Here is a 27,269-nt window from a genome sequence, read left to right on the forward strand (position 1 = left end):
TCATCATCTCACAGTTCATGAGCCCCACATGAACCCTGCACATCAGGATCTGCACTGAGAGTCCACCTGGGTTTCTCTCTCTCTCCCTTTCTCTCTGCCCCTCCCCCGCTGTCTGTCTGTCTGTCTGTCTCTTTCTCTCTCCTTTTTCTCTTAAAATAAGTAAATAAACTTAAAAAAAAAACCAACCAACTCTCTGAAAAAAGCATATTTGGGTTTATACACACACAAGTAGATTATGAATCTCATTCACATAAAGGATATGAAGCCCATAATTTGTGAATAATTATAAAATATGCAAAACTCTTTACTGTAAATTCCATATAGTTAATTGATACTCGAGAAACATTCCACCGACTTCTCTTTTGTAGTTGATGAAAGAGTCTATACTCTTTCTGACATGAATGCTGGTTGATATGATATTTGCATTTTCTTTAGAGAATCAAAGAATGAAGACATTTGTTGGAGCCTCACTTCTTAGTCGATGATGTAAGCGATTTCTTCACTGAGTCAGAGAATAGTTTTAAATACTGAAAGAGTATTTCATATATATATATATATATATATATATATATATATATATATATATGGTAAGCACTATAGATGTGATAGAATTTTATGTGTAATCTACATCCATAGTATTTTCTTTGTCATTCTCAAGTCTAAACAATTATAAAACCATAAATCAAATCCTGATGTATAGCATTTTTAGATTTCCATGGTATTGATGTTCCCACCATGACCAATTTTAAGCTACAAATGTGACATCACAGAACACAGAATAGGGAAAAGATGGGCAGTGGTCAGCATTAGATGATAGTTCCACCATATACACACAATATATGTAAATAACCTCAAGTCCATTGATCGTGGTAAAACTTTGTGAAATAGTAAAGAAGTGATAGCTCATTGGGGCGCCTGGGTGGCTCAGTCAGTTCAGCGTCCGACTTCGGCTCAGGTCATGATCTCACAGTTCGTGGGTTCGAGCCCTGCGTCGAGCTCTGTGCTGATGGCTCAGAGCCTGGAGCCTGCTTCAGATTCTGTGTCTCCTTCTCTCTCTGCCCCTCCCCGGCTCACACTTTGTCTCACTCTGTTTCTCAAAAAGTAAATAAGTGTAAAAAAAATTAAAAAAAAAGAAGCTCATTTACCTTGGTTTTTAATATAATTTATTTAGCTGCAAGTTTATAGAATTTCACTTCTAATAGAGGCTGTGCTCACAAAACTCTTGTAAATCTAACAATCAGCCCCTGGGACTGGGCATGAGCTGGCCCCAGCACACGACTGTGTATTTGCTTTTTTTTCTTCCTTGCGAACCTGGAACTTGTCAACATTCAGAAAGAGTATTCAGTACTAATACGGGTTAGATGTTGGGATTTAGTGACACAATCCTGGTTCTCATGGAGCTTACAGTCTCTTTGAAAAACAAATAAAGCAGTGATTTAGAGAGTTTTCTACGTGTGTTTTTGATTTTTAAGGACGAGCTAGACAAATCCTGTTTGGTTCAGGTGCATATTTCTTCCGTCTTTATTTCCTAGTTACCTTCTAGGCCTGGCTGTTTCTGTCACTGCTGGCTAAAAAGTCTTCCTCTTAATGAAGAACCTTGGCTCGGGACCGTGGAGCTGAGGGCTACGCTACGAGGTGCTGTCTCCAAGTCTGAAGTCTGCATATAACTGACCTGGCACCCACCCCATTTAGAAGAGAGATCCTTTTATAAACATCTGCGATTTGTTTAGACCACAGTGACCACCACCCCGCCCCCCTTCCTATATCATCAGAACTTAATTCTAAGGCCTCCATCCTCTTCCTTGGGCAAGTGCGAATTCTGGGATCGCGAACAGAAATCAACACAGGAACAAAAACTTTAAAGTACCCACTTACCCTTTGTTAAGAACAAAATAGGGTTCATGTCGAGAGGGCTTCCTCATTTTGTAGATTTCCCCTCAAATCAGGGACTTTCCAAGCAGTGGTTACGCCTCTGCTTATGTGAAATGGTGGCAGGGCTCTGAGAATATCGATCATTTTGTCCAGGACTGGATGCCTGTGTGTGTACACGCACCTGTCCACACACACACACACGCAAGGAGGAAAAGACTCTCTCCATGTACGAGCACAGGCTCTTCATCAAAAAGGACTAGCAGTGAGTCCTCTGGTCATCATTTGTAATAGCTCCTGAAATGAGTTGGAAAACTTTAATCAAGTTACTGCTTTATTTTCAGCTTCTGTTATCTTTTGAACTCCAGCGGGTTGGGGGATGGGTTAACCAGCAGCGCAGACTTTTTCTAAAGAGCCTTTGTCTCTCTGCCCAGGTATTAAGTTGGTGGTGTAACAATCATAGGTACATTTGGTTCACTCCCCCCCGCCCCCCCAAACCGAGTGCCGTCCTGGGTCTGAATGTGGGCCTGTGTTCTCCCGGTCCACCGTCCTCAGGCCTGCACAGGGGACTGAAAGAGAATGGGCCACAGGAATGCACCCAGAACAGAGCCAAATTGTTCAAGCTGCGTGAAGAAGAAAGAAAAAACGAGTTGGGGGGGTGGCTGGGAGAAGAAGAAAAGGTTTCCTTGTTGGTTCGATTTCTCTGGAGATATCTGGAGGATAACACGGCAATTTTTTTTCTAGGAGGGGCACCGGGGAGCAAAAACTAAAGAGCCGGGTTTTATCGGCACAGCGGCCCATACAGAGAGGTGACATTGGAGAGAACAATTGCTAGGTTGTTTGGTCACATTTGCTGGTATGAATGAAGCTTAAGAAAAGCTGTCTTTGGATTGCTACTAATAGTCATCTTCAACATGCCTGCTCTCTCTCTCTCTCTCTCTCTCTCTCTCTCTCTCTCTTTCTCGGTTCCCTTATGAAATAAGGGCACACTGGTAATAAACAAAGCACTATAAAAGATCAGATTGACGTATTCCGTGGGCTCATTCAATGTCGGGAGCGAGGCTTCTGCACACCATCGCTGGTGAGACGGTGGTGGGATGAGGCTAGACCCCCTTCTCCCTTTCTGGAACCTTGCCGAATCCGTCAGGGCCGTGTCCCTGGTCGGCCAACCCACACCTGACGGCTAAGGGACACAGGAAAAGGCGGCAGAGTAGAGACCCTTGGATTTGCTCCTTTGGATTTTGGATTTTGACCTGAGTTTCTTTGTCAGTCCTCATGCCAGACCCAGGTGAGTAGCCTCCCGGGTTAAAACGCCGTCGTTGAGTTGAATCTGACTACCGCCGCCCCCCTTTGACGTTGATTCAGTTGTGACTCTTATTTTTTCTGTCCTTTGCCACGGTTTAGGGCACTAGTGGGACAATCTCTCAGCGGAGTCCTTTCTGGCCACCTGCTGCATGAGAGGCATGTCCGGCTGTGCAGGGATCGTATCCTCGGGAAGGAATGAGCTGGGTGGGCTCATGTGATTTGGGAGGATAGTCAGCAATGGTGGGTGAAGGGGAGCACGCATGAGTCTTCTCCTGACAGGCAAGCTTTCTCGCCATGAGCCTCTTGCTCCTGGCCAGGCCTCTGCCTTCTGCCTTCACTTCTCTATAACTTGCCCTGTGCTTTCCATTTGCAAGACTCGCCAAAAGCACCCAAGAGAACCGTCCGGTTTCAAAGACAAGGAGCTTAGATGAGTGAATGGTGGGCACCGGCTGTGGATCAGGTTTCTCTCGTGAATTGGTACCCGGTGCCCTGGCCTAGAAAGTTCATCCGCACACAGGTGCTGGTGAGCTGGGCTCCTATAGGCTCGGTCCCTGAGTGGAAGAGTAAGGATGAAAGCGGGGACCCCAGGGTTTGGGGGCTCTGTGCGTCATCAGAGCCTAGCTCTTCTTGGCATTGCTGTTTGTCCTTCTTTTCCTGGATCACAAGCACCATTGCTGGGAATATAACCTCATAACAGACCTGAATGAAATTATCTCAAGTTTGCAGACGGGAATGGAAGGCTGGTGTGTGTGTGTGTGCACGCGCGTGTGCGCGGAGGAACACATCCGAGGATGTGACACGCATCCTTCAAAGACCTGCTTTTACTGAGCCTCAAAAATGCCCGTACCACATATACACAGTGTGATTACAGCAGGGGCTTAGATCTGCACGTCCTAAAGGGCAAAGTGTCGTAGCATCTATGTATTCATTTCGATCTTTCCATTAGTGAGTAATGCCAAACAGTGGTTCAGTATATGCAGTCTATAGGATTAGACACTGGTAAGTTGATACAATATGTTTAGCCTTGGGATTTTAGGCATTTCCCAAATGGCCCATTTATTATTAGTAGTAGTAGTAATTTTTATTTTACTTTCTATTTTATTTTATTATGATTTCCTTATTATTACAGATTATTATTTATTTTTAACCTCCGTTTTGGGAGTCAACTTTGAAAATCATTCATCAGGAGTCATCCTCCAGTTATTACAAAGGGGAGACCTTCTGGAGTTTAACTAAAACCCGAAACTTCCTAGATGAGAATGTGTGTGTGCGTGTGCATATGAAAACATGCACTGTGGGAGCTGTATACAACATAGTGGTATAGTGCTCGTTCTATTTAGGTGTGTGTACAGGACTGTGAAGTAATCTTATGGGAGAACATTGAGTCATTGTGGCTTGGTCATTTAGGCTGAGGCTCCAGATTTTTCAACAGAGCTTTTTCGGAGAGCATCCTACTGCGAACACGTAGTATTAATTCGTAGGAACGGGGTTCTATGTAATACCTCATCTACGCATTTCCTAGACACGCACAAAGTTTAACGTATGTTGATCTGCTCGATAATGAGCAATAGATGGTTGAAAGCTTTCCTGATTTGTTGTCTCATAGAAAATTTCCTTTTTATTTGCTCAGCGTTGAGACTTTTTTTTTTGTGCCTGTGTTTTCCAAATGGCACTGATTTCTCTGGAAGTAATGGGGCTTTTAATATGGCTGCTCTAAGAGAAAGCTAGTAAATGTCTGGCCTTCACCTGTGCTGGGAACATAGTAGGGGTTCAGTAACCTTTTGAAGAATGATTGAGTAGTGTCTGACTGCAGGCGATGTTCACCTCTATATTTGTTTATACACATAGGTATTCTCTTGAGTAGAATATTCACAGAGTTACTGGACCAGCTGTCTTTGAACTCAGCCGACCTATTCTTTTCCTAGTTATCCGTAACTTAAATGCAATCACTTTATTGCTTTGGTATTATGTAAATGGATCACCAACCTTTCTGTGCTTCAAATTTTCTTCTTTGTGTATCTCTCACTATTATCTGCATTTAATCCACAAGATGTATTATGGACTTTATTGACATATATCATATATGTGTCAGTGTAGGCTAACACAAGAGTTCGTGTTCTCTGAGACCACCGCTTAAAATATGTTTGCAGTGTATACAGAGCCCTGGAATAGACTTTAATTTCCTTTCCCAATATATACTCATTATTCCAGAATGGCCAGCAGGATGTAGTAGTACGGGGGTCAGAGATTGTTATTCATATGAGGTGAAAGGGGGAGAGAGTACATCATTCTGGAGAGTTCTACCATTAACACTAACCACAAGTCACAATCTACTGCTGTGTTCTATAAGCCTTTTGCCGGCACAACGTTGGATGAAGCGGTTGCCAGTGATGTCTGGCCCCGGACATCTCCCTTTCACAGACTTATGGGGGCATGGGGACCCGGGGCTCAGACATGTGCATTATTCACTGTTTCTTTCTCTGCTTATTAGCCTTGTGGGTAAGGGCAGCATTAAGCAATGGCCCCGCAGCCTTCGAGAACAACACGGCAAAACGCAGGAGAACACACAGTCTTGTGTTTAGGGCTTTAAGAGGCTCTGAGGTGACTTGGTGCTTAGGAGGAGTTGAGAGCAGATTGGCTTATAGCCATTACTGTTGGCTAATAATTGCACTAATCTTTTGGAGGGGGGTTTTGTGCGCTCACATGTTCCCCCTCCCCTCAATACCCAAGTCAGAGAACAATGGGGGACTGTGTTTCTGCATTATTCCATGAGATAGGTCAGGGAACTTCCACCGGGTGGATAAGGTCTGCGATGGATGACCCACGACATTAGCCCCAAGCCATCATGAAGGAACCGGTGAGCAGAGCACAACTGCTCTGGCCAAATTACAGGGAAACTTTTCCCTGGCTGAGCCAATTGAACAGCAGCTGTTCGGGGGTTATCAGATCCAGTGCCCTTTGGGGGACCTCAGAAGCAAATGAAATTCTTGCCGAGAGGGAAGAGAAGCAGGGAGGGCTGTGTGCGCGCTTACTCCTGCTCATGCATACACTGCAGACTATCCGTTTTTCTCTCGCCTAAAATTCGCTCAGTAAAACCATTCTCTTTTTCTCTCTTTTTTAGAATGGATGATATTTATTTATTTATTTAAAATGTTTATTTTTGAGAGAGAGAGAGAGAGAACGTGAGCAGGAAAGGGGCAGAAAGAGAGGGGGACAGAGGATCCGAAGTAGGCTCTGCACTGACAGCAGACAGCCCAATACGGGGCTCAAACTCACGAACTAGGAGATCACGACCAGAGCCGAAGTCAGACACTCAACCGACTGAGCCACCCAGGTGCCCCGGAATGGATGGTATTTAACTCACACTTGGAGCAGAGATGCTAAGTGGGATGTCCCTACAGAATGAACTGTGTGTGTGCGCACCTGTAGGGCAGCGGGGGGTGGTGAACATATTCGTATATAAGGTCAAAGTCCAGTTGTCAGGAGTGAAATTAATCTGCAAGACTGGTCTATGAGGCAGACATGTCCTCTCGTGGAGAAAATGTTATTTAAATGTTCACTTGTGATGAGAATTCTCCCTGTAATTTATAAAGCAAGTACTTGGTAAATACCTTTGCCTAGAAGGTCAGAACAAGAATCTCAAGGGTTATAAGATCCAAAGAGCAGGTAAACCTCACAGTGCCTCTGTCACCGTGCGTGCCAATTTCCTACACTCTCCCCCAAACGGAGCACATAATCACGTTAAACATCCTGAGCCCTACTATTTCCTTTTAGTGAATTTCCACGGGCTGGTCGTTCACATGTGAGGCGTTGTGAAAGCAGGGTCCTTGCCAACATATCAATTGGGGTAAGCGCAGAGCATTTTAATTCCACTCCGCCTCTCAGCCCCAGGTTTCCCTAGTGCCCACTTGGGGGGTGTTTCCCGCCTCTCCATCTGCTCCCCGTTAAGCAACTGCTGGGTTTAGTACAAGGAGGCTGGTGTGGTGGTGGATGGAGCACGCAGTTCGTGTAATTTGGCAGGAGGTTGCATGCTGGCACCAGAGGGCAGTGAAAAGGAGAGGAGGTGAGCATGTTTCCACAGGACAGGGTGTGTTGGGGGGGGGGCAGACGATGGGGGCTGGCAGCGGGAGGCCACCTAACTGCCACTAGTGGCTGATGCCCCTGGAACTGCTGGTCTGAACTGGATTAAGATCCAAGCAGAGACACAGTTTCTTCCTTCTCAGACCCCGGGAGTTCTTCAGCCTGAGTGTTCCAGCTCCCCACGAACATTTCCAAATTAAAAAAAATAAAATAAAATAAAAATACGTGTGGAAAATACAGTAAAAGTGACAGTGCCTTCCCAGTTTCCGACAGTTCTGTTTTGACTTCATAATCAGCCAAGCTCCAGCCCCTGAGTAGCTGGCTTAATGTGTCACCGTGAGTTATTAACCGTTTCCCTGCCTCTCTTGGTGGGTGTCCTTCTGGCACCTTGCCTCCAGCTGGCTCAGTGACCTGCTAATCCTGTGTCCTTTCTGTCAGGCTTCAGGCATGACCTGAATGGCTCGGTTTCTCTCATGAAGTCAAATTTGAATTCACTTCGCTCCCGTTGGCTTTTGCCAAGTGGTGGCTGAAACAGGAGGGCGATGGGTAGAGCAAAAAGAATGACTCCAGAGTCAGCTCTCAAGGGTCCAGAGTGTCCCTTAGACATCCAATTGTCTAGTACATTTTTCTTGCTTAAGGGCCAAAAGGCAGAGAAAGGCTCATTCCAGAACTGGGAAGATGTGGGACACAGTCTATTGGGAAGTGGAGGGAGAGCTCATCTCATATATTTTAATGCAGCAAATTTAGTCTTTGTGAGAAGGAGTCAGTTCCTCCAGGCATCTTAGCTCTCCTTTTCCCACCATCTGTCTGGTGCCTCGTGCTTTCATTTTGTCAGTTGGGCAGGCAGGATCTTCTTAGGCAATATCACATATTCAGAACATTACCCAGTGTTCCCTTTTCCCTCAAAACTCCCATGTCCCCAGGACCATTCTCCTTGGAGCTTTGAACTTTTGGGCCATGCAACGTATTACTATGGGGAATAATTCAAATTAATAAATTGCTTGGGGCCTACTGATTTAATGCATTTTTTAAAAAATGAATTTCAAAATGAAGGCATCTTTTAGAAACAACTTAACATGGATTAAAAATTCTGTTTTGTTTTTATAAAACATAAATGTCATTATCTTAAAAGAGGTAGCAAATTCTCATGACCTCTGAGTCAAAGTATACATGTGCATGTAGTGAAATCTTCTCCTCCAGTAACTCAGCTCCTTCTCTGCAGGCAGCTAAAATTGCTAGTTTACGGCCTATTTTTGTCCACAGACATTTTGTGCATATGTGAGCAAAATATATTATCTCTCCCTTTTTAAAAATTTGTAATAAATGTTTTATTTTAGAAAGCTTTAAGTTTAAAGAAAAGTTGCAGAGATATTACTGAGTTCCTATGTGTACCATCACCCAGTCCCCCTCTCCTTAACATATTTTTTTTTCAATTTTTCAGAGAGAGAGGGAGAGAGAGAGAGAGACAGAGCTCGAATGAGGTAAGGGCAGATAGAGAGGGAGACACAGAATCCGAATCAGGGGGCTCGAACCACAAACCACAAGATCATGACCTGAGCGGAAGTCGGACATTTAACCGACTGAGCCACCCAGGAGCCCCTTATGTTTTTATGTACATTTGTCACAGGTAAGGACATTACAATTAACCACATTTCAGAGTTTACCAGATTTCACTAGTTTCATTCCAAAGTCCCTTCTCTGCTCCAGGATCTCATCTGGGACACTTCCTTAAATTCAGTTGTCATCTCATCTGAGCCCCTTCTAGTCTGTGATGATTTCTTAGACTTCCCTTGTTTTGATGATCTTGACAGTTTTTTTTTTTTGGGGGGGGGGGGTCATTGGATGCTCCTCAATTTGAGTCAGATTGGTGTTTTTCTCATGTTTACCCAGGGGGTATGGGTTTGGGGGAGGATGACCTAAGTGGTGACGTGTGTTTTCATCATTGCATCATGCATACATGGCGTCCACATGACTGATCACTGGGGATGTGACCCTTGATCTCCTGAGCAAGGTCGTGTTTGCCAGGTTTCTCCACTGTAAAGTTGCTTCCTCTGCCTCCATACTGTATTCTTTGAAATCATTTGGTGAAATTCACCAAATGCCTCCCATACTCAATGGGGAGAGTTATGTTCTGCCTCCTGGAAGCCCCTTTCATTCTTAACAATATGGCAGCCTACTTCACAACCTTTACTGTGCCTTGACTTTTTTTAAACAATGTATTTTAGAGATGGCTCCATTATTAGTTGGGAACTTCCACATCTGTTGTTAATTTTCACTGATTCTGTGAATGTATTGACACCATACATGATTTAACTAGTCCCCTTGTGATGGGCCTTTAGGCTGCTTCAAACGTCTTGGTTTTGTACACGATGCTGAAATAAAAATCCGGTACACATTCAAGTGTATCTTCAGGATAAATTTCCAAAAGTTGAATTGCTGCTTGAAGAGAATGTGATTGGTAATTTCTCGAGCTATTGCCATACTGTCTTCCATAGAGAGTGGATGAATTTATATGCCCCCAGTGATATCTAATCAACATGATTTGGTGGATGAAATTTCAAGTTGGTGGAGGAAATGTTTTTAAACTGGTGGTCCATTCAATGCTTCCACAGATCTCCTTAAATCACAGCACAGTAGGAAAAACAATAGATAGTCCAATTGTCTGGGTGCAATATGGCCTGTGAGCTAATTTAATGAGGCTAGAGCCCGGCCCACTCCCATCCTGAAGACTTCACCTGTCTCCAGTCTGACTTCTTGCCTGGGCTCCCGTTCATGCCCGTTTCCTGGCATGCTCTGAAAACTTTTCATCTGTGCCTAGAACATTCTTTATTCTTTCAAGACTCTCACCTTTTCCCCAGCTATCCATATACCCATTGAAAGCTCACATCTTGGTTGGGCCCATTTGGCTCCTTCTTTGTCAGTTTAACCCAGATGCACTCCATCTGCCTTGTATTTTTTTTGCACCTGTATATTATGTTCAGACTCTTTGAAGTCATTGCTACATCAAACAAAGATTTTGCCTCTCAGGTGCACTGTGAATATTCTGGGGCAGGGGGCTATTTCTTCTCTTTATTGTATCATTCTCCAAGGACTCTTGAACCCACTGTTCTGTGAATCCATGTTGTCAGTAGTGCCACCAATGGACCCTCTTCTTCTCCATCCCCTGGAACAGGAAAGAGCCCTGTGGAAGGAAACCACCTCTGTGAGGATGTCTGCCTATCACTGGTCTCTCGGTAACCATCCTCTCCTCAGAATTACATGAGAGGGACAAATATTTGCTTTGTGACTAAGTGATAATTTCCCAGAGGTGGTGAGACATAGCTATAAAGGTCACTAGTGAGATTTGAAATTATGTCAAAATGTTGGAAATCACTGAAAACTAACTCTGGGCCCCAAAAGAGGCCCCACTATTGTGGATAGTGGGGACCATGGTTTCTGTGATGTGTTGGCACTGGGCTGACATGAATTTATTTACTGCAGCTGGATTGGCTGCCTACTGGGAGGCTCCTCCACTTGGCCTTATGCTAGGATCCTTTTGGTCTAAGTCCTAGCTGAGGCAGGAATACTCTGCTCTCACACAGGTTGTCTTTTGCCTCAGTCTCTGAAACCCAGCCTTCCTACAATCAGAGCCCTGAGAAGGCCAGTGTTGCACTTGGGGACAGACTCTTCTCTGTGACCAATGAAACATCCCCTATCACACCTCTACTTTCTAACCCCCTTATACATTTCTACTGACATGGTTGTTATTCCATTTGGTTCCCATCCATTCAATCTATTTAAATTGTGGGATTTTAGAATCTGAAGGAATCTTCGAACCCTAAGGAAAAGGAACCCAGAAAGGTAGAGTCTTTCTCAAACTCACAAAGCTGGTTGAAGAAGCCCAATGGTCAGCTCAGGTGGGTCTCTGACACCCATGAGAGTTTTTTTTTTTCTATCACATGCCCTTATTACCCACTAATAATAGCTAACACTTAGTGAGGACTTTCTATGAGCTTAGCACACACAGTAAAAGGTTGTGCGAGGGTTTTATAACAATCCTCTAAGGCAGGCACCTACCATTTTACCCATTTGGCAGATGAGAAAATTGAGGAAATCGTGAGCAAGTTACTTGCCCAAGATCATATGGCTAATAATAGGGGAAGTTAGGACAGATTGCAGAGCGTGCCTTCTGCACGACATTACACAGCAAAGTAGCATGTAGAATGGACGGCATTAGGTTTTACAAAGAGGCTATGGAAGAAACAATCTCTGCCCTTGACCGTCTTTGTTCTAGTTGAGGGGGTGCTAGGGTTGCCAGTAAAATACGGAACACTCAGTTACACCTGAATTCCAAATAAGCACCACATATTTTTTTAGTATAATTATGCCTCAAATATTACCTGGAACATATTTATACTAAGCATTATTTGTTGTGTATCTGAAACTCAGATTTAACCAGACATGCTGCTAAATCTGGCAACTACACGGAGAGCACCTAGGGAACGTTGACGAGCTGAGGCTCCTGCAGTGTAGGCTCTATGTACTTCCTTATTCTCACCGCACGCGGTATCTTCTCCCCTCCTTCCTTGCTTCTCCCTCCCCGCTGCAGGCGCACCTTCCAGAATGGGCAACCTTGCCACACACAGCAAGTTGTACGGCTGTGTCCCAGGCTGTCCGGCATGGAGACGTTTTTCTTTCTGCCCGTGTGCCCAACCCTGGGGTGTGTCCTGTGGCTCCCAAGGCCTCCACTCTCCTCCAGGAGCACTCTTCCTCTTGGCTCTCCCCGCTTGCTCTGCCCAAGCCTCCACCAGCCCAGACGTCCGTTCCACCAAGGTCTCCACCCTGCCCAGTGGGTGCGCTGGTTTGCATCAGGTCACTGTGTGCTCATTAGTATTCGCCCAAGTCACGGGGCCCAAAGGGAAAGAGACGGCCAAGTCATCTGGCTACTCCTTCATCCTCTCTCTGAGATAGGCTTTCACGGGAATCGGGGTGAGCTGTTGGGGTGGGGTGGGCGGGTGCTCTGAGCACACTAGGTAACAGTCACCGCCTGTGTACTCTCTGGGATGGGGGCGTTCCGCTGGCTATTTTAAGGCCAGACTGGTGAATGCTGGGTTCCCCTTCATTTACCTAGGCTCTCAGTATTTTCCCTGGCACACTCTGAGGTGGTCAAAGAATGTGGGAAACCAGGCAAAGGAAAAAATTAATGCTCTGTGATGACGCCCCTGGTAGCTGCTGCTAAGTTCCATGGAAAAGACGGGAGTTGGGGGGGAGCGGGGGGCTCGCTATCTGTGTCTATGGGTGTCTCCAAAAGCTTTTAGCTGTATTGGCACCTACTCAACTCTAGAGATGGTGGAAAAAGAAAATTGGCTGCTAACTCAGTCAGTCCGAGGCCTGCCTGGTGGCCCCAACTCCACCCACTCCTGTGGAGTGGCTTTGCCCACAGTGAATGCCCCTTTATCGTCAGTGAGCGATACTGACTTTTCAAAAATACTGTGTAGGCCTTGTGTCCCAGATGCCTGTGGCATGCTGGCTCTGCTTCCTTTTCAAGGTTGTTGGCTTAAAAACCCACCCAGAAACCTGAGAAAAATATCTCCAGTTGGCAGCTCAGGAGGCTGACACCAACCGCCTCCTGTTTCTTAGCCCGCTGGCCCCCAGCTACCGAGAGGACAGTTATTATAAGTGAAGGGAGAAATTTCGGTGGTGGAAATACGCAGCAGGTAAATCACAGTTGGTTAAGAGTCTTATGGGGAGCGTTCCCGCATTGCGTAGACTCGTGTGGTGAAGACATAGTTCATTATCTTCCATGAACAGTAGCTTGGCTTTGCAGGAAAGTTCCATTGGCTTTCTGCAGGTCTGGCCATCTTGGTTAGCGGCTTTCTATCAGAGCCGATGGTGGAAATTGAGTTCAAATGTGGGTCTGAAGTTGGGAGTGGGGTTGGATATTGGCTTTACCCGTGGATCAAGCATTTGTTATATGCTGACTGTGTACCAGGCCCTTGATGAATCATTCTGCATACATTATGTCATTTGACCTTCACAACAACACCATGTGGTAGATGCCATTAGACCTGCTTTATGGATGCCAGGTTGAGTATCTTGACCTTGGCCCCGGACAAGGTCAGCCTAGAACACCTCCTGTGCTGTATCTCCCATTATGCTAATTCTCACTAACGGGAGGATTTTTCTCTTGAGTTTTTTTCCATCTAATTGCAGCTTCACTCTTCCTGGAAAAATTGGTCATGCCTGGATTGAGAGATCCACTTGAAGATTTTCCAGTCGTTTATCATGTATTTGTAACTGAGTTTTATTTAGACGCCGGTAATGTGGTCTTACAACTCTTCGATCAAAGTGTGTAACCAATGCCTCTCCCAAAAACTATTGTCTTCTTGTCATACCTGGATGGGTTTTGTCAAGTGGGGAGTTCATGCATTTCACTGGTCAAAAGATGGAGACCATTAAACGTGGTCTCCAGCTGCCTCATAGGACGATCACTTGGGGCCGTGAAGAGTGAGCCCAAAGGGTCCATGAAACAATGCTCCATGCGACCTGTTGCTCCTGTAAAGCAGTGCCCAGCATACAAGCTCTCCGTGTTACTTTCTAACTTCCCAGTTGGAAGTGAGCTGTGGGAAAGTGCTCAAAGCCCCTGGTATTTGACTAAGTCTAGGCAACACCATACGACCACGTTCTATCGAGTCCTACCCAGGTCCCCACTCTGATCCCAGTTCCCACTATTACCTCTATCAGCCAGCCCACTTTGCCTTCAGTCGGTGGTATCACTTCCAATTTCGGTGACTGCTGGCTTGTCTTCATTTTGATGGCAACTACAAGTGAAAAAGCCCAGCAGCCTTGGCCTGTGGCCACCCCATTATTAACACAAGTTATGATTTTTCGTTCAGTGCTTGACCACCCGGCAAGCACACTCTCCTCCTAATAGGCAGACATTCTTTCTGCCTGGAGACAGGAGTTGGTGAAGCAAAGATACCTAGAAAAAAACGTCGTGCTCCCATCTTCCTCCAGAAGACATTGACCCAGCACCCTGGAAAGTAAAATGAGGCGGCGCTATTTGTTCGGCTGGTCTAGGTCCTTCCCTAACCCCCAGACTTGCCCACCACTCTTCATCAGATGATTTTCACCCCCTCTATGAACATTTCATCTAACCTTATACGTATTTTGGTACACAGTATATAAGAGCTGGCTCTTATATACTATTACTGATCACTTTTTCCCCAAATTCTTTGGCCTGTGTTCTTTGTATTATGCAGCAAAGACATTCATTCCATCGCATTTCCAAATTGCCCACTATGGGCCAAGTCCGATGCTTGGTTCCCTGAAGAATGTGGATGAGGTCAAGGGTGAATAAGGGAGACTCAGTGACCGGGCCTTGGATGAGCCAACAACTGCGGACGACACACAGGCTGTACTAGCACAGCACCGAAAAGGCATCATAAAAACGTGCTCTTGCCAAAATATGAAGATCAGCTAAACCTCATAGAAATGAACTAGAAAAATACAATCACGCATTCATTCTTAGTTTCATTCAACATACACTTTTGGAAGGTCTTAAATATCTAAACTTCTAAGTTCAACCGTAGTGGAAAATGAATAAGCTTCCTGTCCTCAAGTTGCTTATAACTGGGGTCTTAGGGGAGGCTGTAATCAGCTCTTGTTTATATTTTTATTGTAAAACATAAATATGGAATCTAACACTTACTAGGAAGTATATTATTTGGGACACGCAAGGACATTCGTTAGATTCAGACAGACACCGCTCTTCCCTAGTCATTCTTAGATTTTAAAATATTAAAACAACTTAAAATCAGAGCATTTCTCTGTGTTGAGGTCGTCAACATGAGCTGACGAGGCGTGTTGAGCATGTAAGAAGGGTGGCCGGCATGAGTCTAATTCATCCGAGAAATCCTCGCAGGTGTCGTGGATTCAAGATGGAATTTGAAGAACTTGCAGGGCACAGAGAGACAGGGCTCCAGGAAGGGAAGACGTCTGGACAGAATGTAGAGGGAAGTGAGGAAATCAGAATGGTGGTGGGTGGTGGGCATGGGGGCAAAAAGATTCACTTAATGAGGCAGGAAGAGCAAAGCTGTGTGGTAAGGAAGGGGAAGAATAATGAGGAAGGAATCCTTGTAAGATTTACTCAGATCCTGGTGAGGCTGAGCAGTTTTTAATTATTATTATTGAAACAAATTTTGGGGTAGGCTCCTCCGATCCCAAGGCCATGATCTTTCCTTCATGGTGCATCATGCGTGCTTGAAAAGGGCAGTAAAGGGGTGCCTGGGTGGCTCAGTCGGTTAAGCGTCCTACTCTTGATTTTGGTTCAGGTCATGAGATCTAGCCCTGGGTCAGGTTCTGTGCTGACAGCACGGAGCCTGCTTGGGATTCTCTCTCTCTCTCTGTCTCTCTCTCTCTCTCTCTCTCTCTCTGTCTCCCTCTCTCTCTGCTCCTCCCCTGTGTGCTCTGTCTCTTGCATGCTGTCTCTCAAAATAAATAAATAAATATTTTTTAAAAATAAAAAAATAAAAAGGGAAGTAGTAAAAGTCACCAGATAAAAAGGACCCAATGCTGAGAGTCAGTTTACAAAATTTACCTTGAAACAAATGAAAAAAAAAAAAATAGCATAGAGAGTAAAGTGTGCATGGATTCTAAACATAAAAATAGAAGGTGGAAAAAAAATGTATTTTCAGCCGGCCACAACCAGACTCCCAGAAATTTTTTGCACTTCCCTGTGCTATTAGCATCTATTTGGTTAAAACTTTGAGGAATACTGCCCTCCATCCCGTCACCAACATTCACCTCTCAGTTTGTACACTTAACACAAGACATGCCATGAAAAACATTTGTACCTTCAAAACAGCGTGATATCAAAACACCTAAAGCAAACTGTTAGAATTTGCAAGAACAATTTGGGCAAAAAAACACACCTGTGAACCCAAATAAGCACAAAACCACAAAACCAGCAAAGGGAGTCGCTTCTGTTGGGCAGCTCTTCGCGAACATCTCTTTCCTTCCTTTCTTATGGTTCTTTTGGAAAACCTCCAAGATCTGCTTTAAGCACCAATTGTACCCATCATGCCCACAGCTGGAATATTGACGCCAGCGGAAGAATCTGTGATGTAAGTAAGCTCAGTTGCTTAAGCATCCGATTTCATTTTAGCTCAGGTCACGATCTCAAGTCATGAGATCAAACCTGGTTGGGATTCTCTCTCCCTCCCTCTCTCTGCCCCTCCCCTCCCATGCTCTCTCTCTCTCTCTCTCTCTCTCTCTCTGTCTGTCTTTCAAAATAAATAAATAAACATAAAAGTAAAATTAAAATAAAATAAAATACATTTTCAAGCATGGTACCCAGCCTAGCACCCCACATTCCCTGCATTCTACTCCTAATCTCTGATAGTGGCATCTCTTTTGAGAAAACAGAGGCCCCAGTGCCATGACATTCAGACAAGGGAGGCCATCTCTCTTCTGCAACCTTGCACAGAGTTAGGTCATGGAATTTCAAGAGTGTTGGGTCCCAACACTTCCAACATGTCTTGGAAGACAACTTCCGCTTTTCCTTTTTTCCCTTTTTATAAATGCTAAGCTCCGTGTCAAAATATTTACGATCAGAGCCAGGAAAATCGGACGTTTTCTTTTGACTTAGTTCTCTGCCTCTGGTTGGGTGTTCTGGCCACTTCTCTTCCCACTGCTCATTCCTCTTTCCTTCCTCCTTTCCACTTTTCCAACTTTTCCTCAGTTCCCGCTATTTCCATCTTTTCCTCTCTCTTTATAGTATTTCTCACGGCTCATGTACAATGCAGAACAAGGGAATGGGGAATAATTGCCTAAATAAGTAGACTGTCCAGTGGACAGGTTGTAATGGTCGGGTCAATGAGGGCCAAGATCTCTCTCATGTAGTTAGGAGGTACCCACTTTGAAGACTTTTTTTGAAAATGAAGTAAACCCTTTGAAAGTCTAAGCTGTAAATGGGTAACACTCAGGTACAAATTCAAATATTTTTTTCCCTCATTATCTTCAAAAACTTTCTGCCCTAACCAGCTGCCTACTCTGTCTTATCACTGATACATATTTCAATATTACTGTTGTTGTTTAAATTGACTGAATTCAATGAAACCCAAACTATAGGTCAATTTGGCAAACGTTTGTAAACTTGTTTTATTGGGCAAGATGGGTATGATGTAACTTAAGTCCTGCCCTGGAGGAACTTCACACTTTGGTGGGGAGAATGAATAAATATATATCCATTTATATAGATAAATGTATTAGTTATCTATCACTGTGTAACAAATTACCCCAAAATTTAGTGGCTTGAGATAATCCACATTTGTCACTGCACAGTTTGTGTAAGTCAGGAATATGGGCATGGCTTAGCTGGATCCTTTGCCTCAAGTTTTCTTATAAGAGTAAAAAGTGTTGGTTTAGGGTCTGCGGTTCTTTCTGAAGACTCAACTATAGGAATTTTCATTTCTTAGTTCACCAATGGGGTTGTTGGAAGGGTTCAGTTCCTTGATGGTTTCTTAAGCTCAATTTCTCAATTTCTCACCAGCTGTGGGCTGAAGGCCACCCTTCGTTCCTTGCCACATGGCCCTCTCCACCATGGCAGTTTGCCATCAAAGTATGCAAGCTGAGAAGGCAATAGAGATTCTGCTGACAAACCAAAGTTACCATCTTATATAAACTAATTTTAGCAATGACAGCCCATCACTTTTGTGTATTCCATTGTTTAGAAGTGAGTCATCAGGTCTAGCCCACACTCAGAAAGAGAGGATTACATGAGGGTCTTTAGACCAGCAGGGATGACCACTGGGAGCTATGTAAGAAGCTGCCTATTACACATAAAGGTTAAGAGATTATTAAAGTGAGGCTCAAAGAAGCCATGATCCTGTCAAAGCAGGGAGTGGTGGAAGAAATCTTCTCTCTACAAAAGGAGGTGTTTTCTGACTACACTGGGCTTCTTTAGGTTTTGGCATCTACCCAGTGATTTGTGGAATGATCCTTGACTTGCAGAATTTGTGACTGGAGCCTTGATAGCTAACCACTTAAGGTGTTATGTCCCTAATCATGGAGAAACAGGGTGCCTCCACAGGGTCCCAAAAGCCATATTTATAGTTGTTCTATTCAACATCTGTCTCAAGGAAAGTTTCGTAGTCCCTTGGTCATTTAATTGTTTATTTATTCACTTATTTATGTATCGGTTAATGCTAGACAGTGAAATTCAAAGATGAATTACCTTTGAGGCACCTGGGTGGCTCAGTCAGTTAAGTGTCTGACTCTTGGTTTTGGCTCAGGTCATGATCTCACAGTTTGTGAGTTGGAGCCACATATCAGCCTCTGCACTATCACTGCAGAGCTTGGGATTCTCTCTCTCCCTCTCTTTTCTCCTTCCCCCCAATCTCAAAACAAATAAATAACTTAAAAAAAACCTTTAAAAAAAGATGAATTACCTTTGAGGCAATCAAGATCTAGATCACAGGACTCAGAAATGAGGTAATCAAGACTAGATCATGGGACTCAGAAGTGAGTAAGATTTACTTTTGAGGGTCTCTCCTCAGTCCAGACAAGGGTTCAACAAACTACATCCTGTGGATCAAATCTACCCCTGCCCTCATCTGTTTCTGTATAGCTCATGAGATAAAAATGGTTTATACGTTTCTTAATGTTTGAAAGAACAAACAACAGAAGAAAAATGTTTTGTGGCACATGAAAATGGTATGAAACTCAAATTGCAGTACCCGTAAAGCTTTATTTGGACACAATCATGCCCATTTATTTACATATTGTCTATGGCTGCTTTTGCAGAGTTGAGAACATATGACGTATAAAGTCTAAAATACTTACAGTCTGGCTCTTTAAGAGGAAGTTTGCCTTCTCCTGGTCCGGAGAAGGATGGACATACAAACAAATAATTAACCGCCTTATGATACGTGATATTCTAGACACACATACCAGGGTCGTCAGGAGCACACAGGCGTGAATTCTGTTCATAACTGCTTCTGGGTTGGTGATGAAAGGCTTCGTGGCGGTCTCCTTGAGAATAAGTAAGGGTTTTCCTGAAATGGGAGGTGTTAGAGAGAAAATTATTCATGGCGCTTGTTAAAGATGGTTCAGGAAGACTTTACCCAAAAGAGACTGCTGCAATGTGGATTTTGTAGAAAGGGAGATTAGAGGGGACTCAACCTTGAATACAACAAGGGCTGGCAGAGATGCATAGCCAAGGGGCAGGGTGGGGTCCCTTGGTGGAAAAGTACTAGGAGGAAATATCAAGACTGGGGGGATTCTGGCTAAACCAACCCAACAAGATTTTTGCTGAAGACTGGCCAGGGTGATAAGATATCCAGGGTGCAGGATGAGGAATCTGATCAGATATCCAGGGTGGGGGATTTTTGCAAAACTGATCCAGCAGGATTCCTGCTGAAACTAGACTGAACGGTCCAAGGACAGAGCCCAAGGTTGGGGCCGGGTCAGAAAGAGGATTCAGAACAGTCTGACTCAAGTTTGGTCAGAAGAGAGAGTCTTTGAGTGTCTGTCAGTAGAGAAAAGAGAGAAAGGACAATCTCTTTCAATATCCTTAAATTGGTGACTACGGGATCCTTAGAGGGTTTAAGGTACCCCTGAAATTGTTTGCCAAACCTGTGTTTATATGCATATGTGTGTTTCTTCCACGCTAGGGAGAGGGTCCGGTTCTCACAACAGGTTTTTTTTTTTTTTTTTTTTTTTTTTAACTGTTTAAGAATCATTCTTGCGGGCAGACATGGCAGCCTGTACAAAGCCACAGATGTGTAAGACACAATAATACACTTTTAGGGGTCAACAGTGAGAATACAAAATAGGTTTCTATGGGGTGTAGATGCAAATAAGGCTAAATAAAGCTACTCGCCATTGGAGGGATAGCCCAGGACCTGAATGGGGCAGAGGTCTGAGGCTGACTCAATATAGTTTAAAGTACTCACTAGCACAAGGATATTGACCAAAATCAAGTTAAACAGACTTGGTCTCTGCTCTCAAGTGGCCACTCCATCGGAAGCGGCTGATGGATAGGCTAGAAGAACTCAGTCACCTATGGAGAGGCTGTGGGTTGGCAGTTCACTATAGTAACACTGGGGAAGTTGGCCAGATATCCAGCTTTTGAGTCAATCCTTGATCAAACCCCATCTCCTATTCCCCTCCAAACCAAAACAACATGGACTAAACCTGCCGTGGCCCTGCGAAAGTCTGGCCAAACAGCAAAAGGCAGGCACAAGAACCAGCTTCCTCTTCAAGAGGGTGGGGGGTCTTTGTATTTGATGGTGCTGGGGGCACACAGAACAACAGAGAACTCTCCAGTACTGGCAGGGAGAGTCTGCAGGCTCTGGACGTGAGGTGTGTGGGGAGGAGGTAATGGTTTTCACTGAATTCCTTTTTATATTTTATTTAGATTAAGTTCTGCTCAGCGGGGTGATTTCTTAATTAGAGCCGCCCAGCCAGGCAGACCTCCAGCTCAGACCCCTGTGCTGCCTTCTAAGGTTTCATGAGGGACCTTGTCCTGCCTTATTTCCTGAGTTCTAATATTTGAATAGTGTGCAGTGGATTTCAATGGGAGGAAAGACATGTAATTTAATCATCTTTATTAGATTTTGCCTGTGGATGGGGAGAGGGGAAGGAAGGAGGAGGGACGTGTGTCCTCTCTTTGTTAATTTTTTTTCCTCTTTCTCTACCTTTCTTCCAGTGGTCAAAGAAGTTGGAGACTCAAAGGCTGTTTCTTTTTCCTTCATTTTTCAAACAAAGAAGCTTCATGAGAACATTAAGCCCCAAAGAGAATTGTGTTCATTGCAAGACTTGTCAAGGATCGGTGGAGAGATTTATATAAACAAATCATTCAGTTCTTCCTTTGGTGACCTTGGTCCTGAGAGTGAATGCGATGGTCCTACAGCTTTTTGGCCCTTCATCAGTACAGAAGCTGCAGTCTGTGCTCAGCAAGACCTCACCAAAGGCAGGAAAATTAAAGAGAGAAATGGTCCATGGCGTATTCTTACCCACCATAAATTGGCGTCATTTTGGCCACCATCCAGGGGAGAGAAACCAGCCTCCTGAAACAGAGAAAAAAGATCAGAAGCTGCTGTAAGGAAGGGAGGTTTGTCGAGTTGCTTTCCTCAGGATGGGAGAGGAAAACTGAGAAGGAATTAACAGGAGCAAATAGTCAGCAGGGGTCTTTTAGGGGAAATAAATCTACTGGAGTTTTCCAACAAAGAAAGACAGAATGCAGCATAGCACATCAAAAAAGTAATAATAGGGGCGCCTGGGTGGCGCAGTCGGTTAAGCGTCCGACTTCAGCCAGGTCACGATCTCGCGGTCCGTGAGTTCGAGCCCCGCATCGGGCTCTGGGCTGATGGCTCGGAGCCTGGAGCCTGTTTCCGATTCTGTGTCTCCCTCTCTCTCTGCCCCTCCCCTGTTCATCCTCTGTCTCTCTCTGTCCCCCCCCCCCCAAAAAAAAAAACAAAAACAAAACAAAAAAAAAAAACAACAAAAAAGTAATAATAAATAATAGAAAGAAAGAAGGAAAGAAAAAAGAAATAATCATGTCCAGAATTATCCCAATTGTCTTGCTCAATGCAAACACACACACACACACACACACACACACACACACACCCTGCAGCCTATAATCCTCCCTCATGCCCCTATCCTGTTGATCTTTCTTCACTTAAAAATTATCGGCAAAGAATTTATTCATTTGGGAGAATTCCAGGCACTACATTTATGTTCAGTTCAAATGAAATGGGATCCAGACTTTTCAAACTGTGCTGTTCTGCAGATAAAACACAAAGGCAGGACCTCATTATCTGGAGACATGGTCCTTTCTTTTTCCTCTTGCCTTTTGTTTTTAAGCAATTTTAGGCTTGTTTGGAAAGTCTCATAACAGGGGCAGAGCACTTTTCACCACATCTATTTCAGGAGGGTTTTTAGTTAAGAATAATGAATTTACCTCTAAACAGATGGAAGAGTTTTACTAAAGCTAGAAAAGACACTTTTACTAACATCCCCGATAGGCTGATCTTAATCCTCTCATTGTTAAAAATGCTTGGTCTACGAGAGTCTTATTTATGTGCCAAATGTCTTTATTAAATCATTAAATTAACACAGAAAAAAAATCCTATTACAATGAGTTTCTGTGTATGATCAAAAGTTGTCCATGGCCTTGCTGATAGCCTACTTATTCCAAAATTTAAAAAGGTGAAATCCCAGGAGAGCCCAACGCTTGGCCAAGTTTTTAAAATTTCATTGTAATATGGCCGGAAGGGTTACTAGGCCCCAGCCAAGAAAAGGCCTAAATTTTTATCAAGGCAGTAGTCCCTAAAAAAAAGAAAACTGTGAAAAATAGGCTTCCCATTCACCCATAGAAACGAACTCTTGGCAACATTGCAATATCATTTGACCTGTAGAAACACGAGTCTCTGATATCCACTTTGATTTAAAAAACCCAAGGGTCACATTCAAAGACCAATTGCACTAGTGAATCCGGGGCTGTGGGATTGTGAAAAGAGTTTAAAAAGTCAAGAGAAGCAAAGTTTGGTATATTGGATTTTGAAATGGAACTATATATATATATATATATATATATATATATATTTGAATGCAAAATTAGTACATGTTGACCATAGGAGAAAAAATTCACTCCTGACCCTCCCACTGAGAAAGTACATTTGTTTTGGATTTCTAGACTTGATTCCTGCCTTTATGTGGAAGTGACCATTAAAGATTCTGTGTTAGGGCATAGTCTAGAAGCACGGGGCCTGATGGACATTAGGAGAACCTAAAAAGAGAAGAAGAGATCCAACTTGGAGGGTCCAAGGCCTATGGCCTGTCAAGGGGATTCGGAGGGCTAGGTTAACCAAGTAATGGAAGGTGACAGGAGGTCCAGATGAAGCAGTACACAAGGTGAGGCAATGCAGGGTGCAAGATCTTGGGTAGAACCAAGAGGTAGTGGGGGGCCTGGGTGGCTCAGCCGGTTAAGCGTCTGACTCTTGGTTTTGGCTCAAGTCATGATCTCACAGTTTCATGAGTTCAAGCCCTGTGTCGGACTCTGCACTGGCAGCACGGAGCCTGCTTGGGATTCTCTCTCTCTCTCTCTCTCTCTCTCTCTCTCTCTGCCCCTCCCCAGCTCGTGCAGTCTTGGTTTCTCTCAAAATAAATAAATACATAAATAAAAAACCAAGAGGTAGCAAAAGATATGTGGCTGATGTCGGAGAAAGAAAGGAAGCATGCAACGGGCTTGGTCCTGGAGATGCATATAAAGTCCTTTAGCCTTTCAAAGATTGTTAACCCAAATTACTTTTCTTGGTTCTTCCAGATGCCTTAGTATCTCACATTATTCCTAAGTACCTGCTATGTTCAAAATAAACATTTGGGAAGCAAGGGTGATTTTTCTCTTTTCTTTTTAATTGCAATTGTGATGTACTCGTGGCCTGACGTTACATGAAGTCTGGCTTAGATTAGCCCCTGGCTGAGAGATCCCTGCTAATTTAGTGACTGCAATTATGCCTGCCTCTAACCGTGGTCTGCTTTTTGTGGCACATGCCCTTGGAGTCGTTTTTCTCCAACAGAAGCAATGGTTATGCTGGCCCTCTATACTTTTTTGCCTCATCGGTGAGACAACCGCCAGGATTAGGGGTATGATCTGTGACCCTGAAACAGAGTGAAATTAATTGGCAATGAGGGGGCTGATTCCATGAAAAAGCCTGAGCACCCGTAAGTCCTCTCATAAAAGAGCCCAACTAACACAGGTGCACACCTGCCTTTCAGCCCTAACGATTCCTCCAATAAAAGCAGCAAAAAGGAACAAACATACAAACATACAACCCTTGCTTTCAGTCTGCAAGGTTGGCAAAGAGGAAACGCTCGCATAATTTAATGCTGGCAGAGGTGGTGAGTGGGTGAGTGGGGGGGGGGGGTGTCTCCCCTCTCCTTGTACTAAAAAAATGCAGGAGCTCTAAGTTTGGGGTTTACACAATTTGACTCCAGAGGAAGGTAGAGAGCCTGCACGTTAAAAAAAAAAAAAAATTATACCAGTTCTAAAATCTAAATTAAAAAGCAATTTCTCCCCGAGTATTATTTATTAACAGAAAGAAGTGTATGCCACGTGCTATCTGTGAACCCACCTTCACGCTTCTAGATTCACAAATGATACCAAGGAAAGCCACTGGTTGAGTCTGTGCGTTTAGAGGCAACTAAGGATGTAGACTGAAGCGCGTTGAAAGCTCACTAAAAGTCAGCTCATCTTGCTCTTCCTGAGACGAGGAATGTGGCTGCGAAGCCACGGGAGGCTGGGGGTGTAGAGGCTGCAAGCAGGAAGAGGGGGAAGTGAGCAGGGGGGTGGTGCCTGGGAGGGCTCCGGGCAAGTAACCAACTCCTTCACTGGGGGCAGGTGCAAATCTCCAGGGTCAGTACAGGGCAACTTGGGAAGGCAAGGGAGGAAAGAGATTTCTGGAAGTCTCCCGCTGTCCCTCCTGCCCGCTTGCCTCCTTTTCCTGGTGGTTGATTGCAAGGAGCCGCGGAAGGAAGGATGTATCAAACCCAAAGAAGAAAGAACCCCTACCATGTTGCCCCCCACGACACCAACTCTGAACTGCAGCAACACCGTGGCAGCGGCACGTTGCAGATTAACAGCAGCAGGGGCAGGAGGCGAGTCGGCGCTGACTGTTTTCTTTAGCGCCAGTGTAGGCACAGGCTCCATATCAAAGGGAGAGGGGAGCGAGTCTGTGCAATCTCGCATCAGGTCCTGGACTAGGGGTGGGGGTGGGACCAAGTCCCAGAAGATGTCAGTCAAACTCGGGCTGGATTTCTAGACCTCATCTCTGTGACCCTTTGAATGTGCAAGGAAACTTACAGTCCATCTGCTACAATTAGTTTGGGGGCAGCGGAGGGGGTGGGCGTGCTGAGCAGCTGGGAGGGGCACTTCAGGCCTCCAAGTGTAACTTTTGTTTTATTCTGCTTGTTTTCCCCCTGCGTGGAATTTCTCCCTGGGGGACAGAGTAGGAGGGTCCCAGCTAGCATTATAATGGGTTTCCGTTGGCTCGCCTGGGTGGCTCAGTCTAGCTGAGCATCTGACTCTTGATTATGGCTCAAGTGATGATGCCAGGGTGGAGGGATCCAGCCCCACATGGGGCTCTGTGCTGAGTGTGGAGCCTGCTTAAGATTTTCTCTCTCTCTCTCTCTCTCTCTCTCTCTCTCCCTCTGTCCCCTCCCCTACTTGTAGACTCTCGCTCTCTCTCGCTCACATACAAATAAAAAATAAAATAAATTTAAAAAAATGGGTTTCCCCAGAACACAGGATGAAGGCACGGGAGAAAGTGCCCAGAGCCAACATCAGATCCTTTGTGGGGGATAACTACGGGTCCCCAAACTTGCCCACAATCAAGGGATACCTGGTAACATAGGTGACCGTGTACTTTTTATTTCCAGCTCTGTCATCTCCCTGAGCAAACGTTAGAGGGATCACACATCTTGATCCTGAATTATCAGGTGGCGTAAGAGAAGCCCCGCCAGGGTTGCTATCGATTACTTAGGATGAAAAGGAATCGCTTTGTGGTGGGAGTACTTCTTTATTTTTGCACGTTCTTGAGGACAGCTGGGAAAGGAGGGGGAGAGGACATTTTGGAACTGGCCATTTCTCATGGCTATCCTGTTCGCCGCTGAGAACATTTTCTCCAGACCCCAGATCTCACTGAGAAGAAATGAGACTTGTGATCGGGCATCCTGGAGCCTGGGTATTTTTCTAAGCCTTTCTATGTCTGCCAGGTCCCCTGAAGCTCTTACCACTGTAACTCTTCCAACTTTCCATTGTAGATGCAACTTTCCTGGGAAAGAATTATCCTTTGCTCCATTGCTCAGTCATTCAACAAACACCACCCAGGACATACATCGAGTGGAATAAGGCCTAACACTGTCTTTCAAAGGTACATTTCCCTAAATATCATCTCCCCGGCCCCCAAGACCCTGCCAAGCTTTTGAGAGAACTTCTTTGAGAAAGGGTGAACAAGGCTCACACCCATCAGAAGAAACTCCCTCTGGCATTTCCATTCGGAGGTCATTACTGGCTTCCGTGGAACCACTCTGGGACTGGGAGGGTACCTCAGGGGATAGGGGATGTGAATTTTGAAACTAATAACAAAGACAGCTTATGTGCAGGTAGCTCTTTGCAGTTCACACAGAGCTTTCACGTGTTTTTAACCTGTTACACAGCCAGGCATGAGCTCAAAGCCACGATTCCCCTCTCGCTGGGCCCTGTGATTAGCGCTGGGGCTCAAGTTGCCCAAGGCAGGCCTCCTGGTGACTCGGCAGCCCCACGGTGCTTGTGAGGCCCTGGGTACATGGTAATGTCCTACTCAGAACTTAGCAATCACTCTGGTTTCAGGATTTGGGGTTATTTCTGTTCTTGTGGGTATTTCCTTGGACCGAGAATCAGCATTAAAACAAATAAAAAAATAAAGCCCAAACAACAAAACTATAATGGTTCTCAAGTTTTGACCTTTGTGCCATTTACCATCAGAGGTCACGAGAGCCACAATTACAGGACCCAGAACGGAGTTTATCTGTGAGGGACAGATTGCAGCACATTCTGTTTTCTGGGGCTTTTTCAAACCTAAATATCTTCGCCGGTGATATATGATCGTCTGTGATTGTTTAGTTTTGTCTTTGTCTTTTTTTTTTTTTTTTTTTTTTTGCTTTTTTTTTAAAGGCAGCTTTTAGGGTCAGCCTTCACAAACAGTGGCTCAACATCTCTACAGTGTCAGCCCAGCCCCGGGCTTCTGCCTCGACCAACCCATGATGACCAGGCATGTGACCTGTCCCCAGCCGGCCGGGACACGCTGCTCCTGCCATTATTACTAAAGCTCTGGGGGAGGGCGGGGTGTGGAGAATCAGCAAACCTGACTGGTTCAAATGGATTTCCACTCTTCATGTTCAAGCATTTTGGGTTTGAGGAAATCCCAAACATTTTGAGCCCTGGGCACTTTTTCCATTAATATTTTAAACTGATGTGTATGTCAAGGGAA

The 27,269-nt window shown here is 44.7% G+C and overlaps 1 long non-coding RNA gene across 1 annotated transcript; it reads left to right on the forward strand.

Annotated features, from left to right (window-relative positions):
- The first annotated feature begins 2,955 nt into the window (after positions 1–2,955).
- Positions 2,956–27,101, forward strand: LOC131497566 (uncharacterized). Its single transcript, XR_009255016.1, has 4 exons — positions 2,956–3,157; positions 20,945–21,349; positions 26,062–26,171; positions 26,954–27,101. It is a non-coding gene; the product is annotated as an uncharacterized LOC131497566 (long non-coding RNA).
- Positions 27,102–27,269: the final 168 nt, after the last annotated feature.

Source organism: Neofelis nebulosa, chromosome 16 (assembly GCF_028018385.1).
Source record: "Neofelis nebulosa isolate mNeoNeb1 chromosome 16, mNeoNeb1.pri, whole genome shotgun sequence".
Lineage (NCBI taxonomy): Eukaryota > Metazoa > Chordata > Mammalia > Carnivora > Felidae > Neofelis > Neofelis nebulosa.